The following is a 7,676-nucleotide window of genomic DNA, read 5'->3' as shown; positions in this document are numbered from 1 at the left end:
TACATAGTGTAAATATGTTTGCTTTTATCTAGTTTTACTAACTGTACACTTAAACAATTTTGCTAGTAATCTTCAATACATGTTCTATATACATGTAATTACTTTCCATCAGAGAATTCCACACATAGATTCATAATGAATGACATCATTGACATGACATATCATGGGTTAATGACTCATTAACTTTGGATTACAACTGGACTTTGTATCATTTATTACTTATTTTCCCTTTGCACAATGATGAATGAACTGTCTCTTTTCTTCAGTCAGTTTTTAGAACTTCTTCAGCAAAATAGAACAACAGTTTTCAAGTTCACATCACTTCCTCAATAGTACAATAGACCAGTGGTGTAAACTAACTAAGTACAAGTACTCAAGTACTGTACTTAAGTACAATTCAGAGGTATATTTTTACTTCACTGTAGTACTTCCCATTTTCAATACTGAACATTTTATTGGACAGAAATGTAAAAACAGTCAAACACTTTGTCTAAAAGGATAACACCACAAAAGTCCTTGCGGTCTTGTTTCCATTGGGGTTCTAGGTACTGGGGGCATTGACCCTTTGACTATCTTAAAACTACATCCCATCACTCAAATACCCCTTAATTGCCTCTGAGATGTAGTGGGGAATTAATAGTCACTAAGTCAGTCAATAGGCTGTTGTTTATCTATAACCCAGTGGTTCTCAACCTGTTCAGGCCGTGACCCCCAAAAATAATCATAATTGAACTGGTAACAGACTGTACAATGAAAGATTATAGGCCTTTAAATTGGTCAATTTAGCAAAGTGTTAAAACTGCACGTTACAAAATACGGTAGTTGATCTGCAGTGAAGCTATTCTAAAATGTTTTTCAAAATAAAAAATAAAATAAGTCATAAGACGCCATGCAAAATAGGGAATATGTTTGATAAAGTGAGTGATACAGACAAGACGGCTAAAAAAAAGGAAAAAAAAGTACTTGACCCTATTATAAATTAGTCTATCGTGTCTATCAAATTCATGCAGTTTTAACATAATTCACCACTATGTGTTTCAAGTTTCAATACATAAATCTTATGTGTGGCCCTTCACTCACTTTATTAAAGTCAGTTTGGCCCCTATAGAAAAAAAAACAGTTTTTTATGTCCAGTGAAGTCAAGACCTACAAAACCAAAACATCTGGGGGGAAAAATGATTGTTTTTCTAAAAACATCATTCAATCATAATATCTCAGAATGTGACATATTATACATCCACAGTAGACTAATGATTATATTTCAGAAACTGATTCCCTGGGAAATACATATTTTAAAATGATGGTAGACGCATTTCATGCTTATTAACCACTTAAACCCCATATGGGTAACCAGAGTCCCTCAGGGCTCAATACTAGTGTATTTTCTGTTTTGGGTTATTGTGGGGAAAGCTTTCGCTGAAACTGCGACGCGTTGTGAGCTTGTCGATCTGCTATTTTCTGTGACCACAATACGGATGCTGGGGTTTGTAAGTGGTTAAAAATGAATGAAAATGAATATAGTCCTAAGTACATTTGCTGTATCATTTTGTTTTGTTTATTTAGTCACAAGTTCTCTTTAATGCTTTTCATCAGTTAAACATTGATGAAAATCACAGACAGACTTAAAGGGCCACTTCCCTGATTTTGAACCCAAATCCTGTTTTCATGAAGTCGAGCAGTGCCGGTGCTAGGTAATTTGGCGCCCTAGGCAATATTTTTCCTGGCGCCCCCTCCCCCCCCCCACCCCCCCGCACCGCCACCGTTTTCTGCCACAGCGCCACCTAGATTCTGAAAAAAAAATTTTTTTTTTTTTTTGCGCCCCCCCCCCTAGTGGCGCCCTAGGCAACTGCCTACTCTGCCTAATAGGGCGCGCCGGCTCTGAAGTCGAGGACAAAATAAAGATGATTTGGCAGTGCTTCTATGTTTTTATTTTGAATTTGGAATGTTTACTCTGTGACATCACAGGGCGAACCTCAGTTCCTCCTATAGACTGCTTGGACGACAGTGTTTCCTGTATACTGTAGTTCCAGTCGGAACTATACTAATATCAGCTGGAGTCCTGTGACTATATCTTCTCATGTGTGTACGCTCCAAATAGTTCTGCTGTCCCTATTTTGGCCATTAAACAAAAATACGATTTATTTATTGCTATGTTTAACAAAATGTGTAAAAAAAAATGCACTACCTTTGTGCAACAGTTTCACACCACAAAGTAGGGCATTATTTATTTTAAGAAAAAAAATCATATAAAGTTGAAATATGGAGATAAAGGTTTTCTGCATAACAGCGACAATACAGTATTTTTGATAGTTTGAATGTGAGCTTGAACAAGCCTAAGTTTATCCAATAAAACATTAATATAATAAGCTGTACTTTTCATGTCATAGTCCTTTTTAAGAGCAGTGGACCTTAACCAAGAGATTAATGAAACACTACTCTGTTGGGTTGATAGTGTCCTCAAGCTAAATATTGTACAAAATCATTATGTCTTTACTCTGATATTTGCTCAAGAAAAAAATAGTTTAATTTGTTTTGACAGCAAAATCCTGCATGACTATAAGCAAACGAACGGTGAACGCTGCCCCCTTGTGTACAAAGTGAAACATAACCTGAAACAGAATCTCATAATGTAACTTTGCATTCACAGTATTGTTTGTTTTGTTTTGTTTTTAGAATTCCACAAGTTTAACAAATACGTACATTCAATTCTCACTGGAAAAGATTGACACAGTGAGGCTTGGAAAGGGAAAGCTAGTGATTATTATGAGGTCCTATTAAGAGGTCTGAGAGTGTTTTTAATTAATGGTTTATTGTTTTCCTTCCAGAATACGGTAGCCTATGCTTGCATAGTGTCTGTTGCTTTGCTGTGAAAGAACATGAGGTGTTGACCGTTCCGTTGTTGAACAGAGATTTACTATATTCCATTTCCCTTTTTAATTTTCTTAATCATAAGTTGTCTGTCTGTCAGTCTACCTTCTAGTGTATTTTAATTACAAATATAGCTGCAAGCAGCAATTAGCGGTTTCGAGAATAATGGCAGACTGGCAGACTGTGACAAGAGTGGCAGACTGGCAGACTGGCAGACTTTGACAGAGTGGCAGACTGGCAGACTGGCAGACTTTGACAGAGTGGCAGACTGGCAGACTGTGACAGAGTGGCAGACTGGCAGACTGTGGCAGACTGGCAGACTGGCAGACAGACAGACTGTGGCAGACTGGCAGACTGGCAGACAGACAGACAGACAGTGACAGAGTGGCAGACTGGCAGACTGTGACAGACTGGCAGACTGGCAGACTGTGACAGAGTGGCAGACAGACAAACAGACAGACTGTGACAGAGTGGCAGAGTGGCAGACAGACAGACAGACAGTGGCAGACTGGCAGACTGGCAGACAGACAGACTGTGGCAGACTGGCAGACTGGCAGACAGACAGACAGTGACAGAGTGGCAGACTGGCAGACAGACAGACAGACTGTGACAGAGTGGCAGACTGGCAGACAGACAGACAGACAGACAGTGACAGAGTGGCAGACTGGCAGACAGACAGACAGACAGACAGTGACAGAGTGGCAGACAGGCAGACAGACAGACTGTGACAGAGTGACAGAGTGACAGAGTGGCAGACTGGCAGACAGACAGACAGACAGACAGACAGACAGACAGACAGTGACAGAGTGGCAGACTGGCAGACAGACAGACAGTGACAGAGTGGCAGACAGGCAGACAGACAGACTGTGACAGAGAGAGAGAGAGAGAGAGAGAGAGAGAGAGAGAGAGAGAGAGAGAGAGAGAGAGAGAGAGAGAGAGAGAGAGAGAGAGAGAGAGAGAGAGAGAGAGAGAGAGAGAGAGAGAGAGAGAGAGAGAGAGAGAGAGAGCAAAGTGCACATGTCTGAATTAACAGGGTCATGTTTTGCATAATGCAATTTAAATGTAAACTGTGACAAGTGGGGTTTGAGCCGTGGACCTTTGGCACATGAGACTAACACTGTATTGATCAAGCTATTCAATCCACAGCCTTGGTCAGTGAGAAGGGAGAATCCAACAAAACAAAACAAAACAAAAGAGGGAATGAAGTACATCATACATTGAAAACAACTACTCTCAATAAGCGTTTCATTTAACAATTGCATGTTTATTCATTGATACAGTCATGTTGTGTGTAATGCAATTGAGTTGAGGTCTGCATGAGGTGAGATTTGAACCGGCGACGCTCTGGTATCAAGGCAGATGATTAAGCCATTGGGCCAACAGACCCGAACTGATGAAAAGGGAGTTCACACACATGACACACTTTCACGCAAATTGCTCAGAAATACTGGATTTAAATGTTTTTCAAACTGCTCAAAATTGCAGACAATCTAAGGGCGGAGTTTACTGGTTAACAATTGCACATGCATTCATTGATACAGTCATGTTGTGTGCAATGCAATTATAATGAATTCTACATGACGTGGGATTCGAACCAGGAACCCTGTGGTTTCAAGGCAGATGATTAAGCCATTGGGCCAACAGACCTGTACTAGTGAAAAGGGAGTTCACACACATGACACACTTTCACGCAAATTGCTCAGAAATCCTTGGTTTAAATGTTTTTCAAACTGCTCAATATATTTCGGAATGGAAACTAGTGGAAAATAGTCGATCTACAAGCTCACAACGCGTTGCTATCTAAAAAGGTGTGAGATTGTAGATCGGCTATTTTCACAAGAAAGTATGTCATACATAAAAAAAACTACTCTCAAAAGCATTTCGTGTTATTGTCTAAACATTGCACTTGTCTGAATTAACAGGGTCATGTTTTGTACAATGCAATTTAAATGTGAACTGTAATAAGTGGGATTCGAACCAGGGACCTTCGGCACATGAGACTCACACTCTACTGGTGGAGCTATCCAATACACAGCCTTAGACAGTGAAAAGGGAGAATCCAACAAAACGAAACAAAAGCGCGAATGAACTACGTCATACATTGAAAATAACTACTTTCAAGTATGCATTTCTCGTCATCTTTAACAATTGCACATGTATTCATTGATATAGTCATGTTGTGTGCAATGCAATTATAATTAAGTCTACCAGAGGTGGGATTCGAACCGGCTACCCTATGGTTTCAAGGCAGATGATTAAGCGATCAAGCTATTGAACCAACACACCTGAACCTGTGAAAAAGGGCCTCAAACATGTATTTGACACAGTTTCATGCAAATTGCTCAGAAATCCTGGATTTAAATGTTTTTCAAACTGCTCAAAATTGCAGACAATCTAAGGGCAGAGCTTACTGGTCAAAGTGATACATGTGTTCCTCATGAGTCAAGGCACATGTGTAAGCAGGTTTAACGGCTGTCGGCCAAACGAGGCATGACTTTTGCCTGTTTAAAGTTTGCATTTTCAAAAAATTGCTATAGCGCCCCCCTTTGACCAATTGGAGTAAGATTGGTTTCAGTGATACTTGGAAGGACCCTCTACAATATTGCAAAGTGTCAAACAAATGTGAGTCTGCATGTATGTGTTAGGGGCAGATGAATAATTAAAAAAAAGCTGCAATTTTCATTGGCTTATAAAAGCTTAACGTTTTCACTTATGGAAAATCCGCTTGGTTACGTCTGTCGGCATTGGTCCAAAGTTCATGTGTATACAGTTTCGTACAGATTGCTCATAAATCCCAGGAGGAGTAGGCTTTTTACTGCTTTTTACTGCTTTTCATAGAATTCGAAATGGTGGGAGATCTAAAGGTCAGAGGTCAAAAGTCAAACAGTGAAAGTTGTTAGGCATGAGGAGACGCATGTGTGTATCAAAGTTTCATGGCTGTAGGTGAAACAGGGCATGAGCTGTACCTGTTCAAAGTTGGCATTTTCAATTGAGTGCTACAGCGCCACCCTTTGGCCAATGTTTGTGAGTTTCAGGTTTTCGCCGTTTGGCATAGCCCTCTACCATATTGCCGAATTTCATAAAAAGTGACCACGCGGTTAGGCCAGAACTGGCAAAACCGGCGGAAGATCATGAACTCTTACAGATGTAATAAGGCTTCGAGCCTATTGGCCTCGAAACCTTAATAAAAACCAAAGAATCTGGGGGGGGGAATATTTTGTCCATCATTCAACCATAATGTCTCAGAATGTGACATTATGTATGCAAATTAGACTAATGATTATATTTCAAAAACTGATTCCCTAGAAATTATGGCAGACGCATCATGCTTATTAAAAAAAAAGTGTGCAAAGTACAACAATTACATTAACAGTATCAACTATAGGCTACACTTGATAAGATGAAATGCAACTCAGAAGATGAATTTGAGCAAAATCCAGTTTGCTTCCAATGACAAGTGTACTGAACACTAGGTTACATGTTCATGTGTGTCCATGAGATCATGTGTCCCCTGACAGTTAAAGCTGTGAAACCAAAGGTCCAGTCGACTGTACCACTGTCCTGTCCACTGAGGTCACAATACTGAATGGAATTCATTCATCATCATTCAATTTGACTGGCATTTCTCTCACTTAATCTGTAGGAACTTAATCTTGTTTCCTGAAATAACACACAATGAATAATTCCATGAACACTTCAGGTCCAACTCCAGCTGAACCTGAAGTGAGGGGACAAAAGAAAAGAGAATGTAGATGACAAGCAATGACACAACAGCAATAAGGCATCACTGAATTGGCCACCAGATGTTTTTTTTTATCATTATGATCGGGTTCACCTAGCCTGGCATAGACAGACTGATGATGTGGATTCACTCACACGTTCCTCCATGGTATCAGTCTGGACTTCGGCCCATAGGCAGAGAGTATGAGAAATCAGAAAATGAGCGGGCCAATCAGGGGGCTGCTTTTCACTGTCGTACGGACAGCAGTTGAAACGCAGTCACTGATTGGCCCGGTCATGTCTTTGTAATCCTGAGTGTTAAACTCTTAACGCTCCAGGGGCCAGTTGCACCACCTCATACTAAGTTCAAACTTAGCCTAGTTATGGCTTAAATGGCTTTTTAAAAAGCCATTTAAGCCATAGCCGGGAAAGTATCTGTGTCATTTTAGATTTCTTTGGCTATTCAAAAATAGCAGATATACAAGCTCATAGCGCGGCACCGAGTGCCGCGCTATGAGCTTGTAGATCTGCTTTTTTTGAATAGCCAAAGAAATCTAAAAAGACAGAGAAGCGTCCCTGGATTGAATGGGTTAAGCTATAACTAGGCTAAATTTGAACTTAGTGTGAGGTGGTGCAACTGACCCCAGCCCCTGAATCCATGAGAGAAACTAAATGAAAATTCAGGTCGAGTGTCAGGCTACTCAATACCATGTGTGCCCACTGGAAGAAGTGAAGCGAAAGTGGTCTGTGTGGAACTAGTGAGAAAGTTGAGATATTTCACTAAAATACACATTTTCATTCTCCAAATAAATACCCCCGATTATCTTGTAACCTAGTGTCACCACCACCAGGCTTTTCCACGTGGAGGGGAAATGATGGTGTAGTGTGAGAGTCCAGCTGTACAACGTTCAACCACAAGCTGAACCTGTTTGTGCTACACCGTCACTGTCTCTTTAAAACCACTGCCTCCTGCAAACATCCAGGAAGTCCCTCCCTTTGCCTCTCCTACTTTTCTTCACAAGAAATGAAACTCAGAGCTGTTGTTTGTTTCTCTCTCAGTCTCTCTTCAGAGTAAACCAAAGTGTTGT

The 7,676-nt window shown here is 40.4% G+C and overlaps 1 protein-coding gene across 1 annotated transcript in view; it reads left to right on the top strand.

The window, feature by feature from the left end:
- The first annotated feature begins 7,622 nt into the window (after window positions 1-7,622).
- Window positions 7,623-7,676, top strand: part of LOC311034710 (E3 ubiquitin-protein ligase TRIM47-like) — a 73,957-nt gene continuing 73,903 nt past the window's right edge. Inside the window, exon 1 of the mRNA XM_084042669.1 lies at window positions 7,623-7,671. The gene's annotated coding sequence lies outside the window, so the exon portion shown is untranslated. The remainder of the gene's footprint in view (window positions 7,672-7,676) is intronic.

The sequence above is a fragment of the Gymnoscopelus microlampas genome (assembly GCF_963454915.1).
Source record: "Gymnoscopelus microlampas genome assembly, chromosome: 19".
NCBI classification, from domain to species: Eukaryota; Metazoa; Chordata; class Actinopteri; order Myctophiformes; family Myctophidae; genus Gymnoscopelus; species Gymnoscopelus microlampas.
Note: the sequence above shows the minus strand (reverse complement) of the source record. Positions and strands in the feature narration are given on the sequence as shown.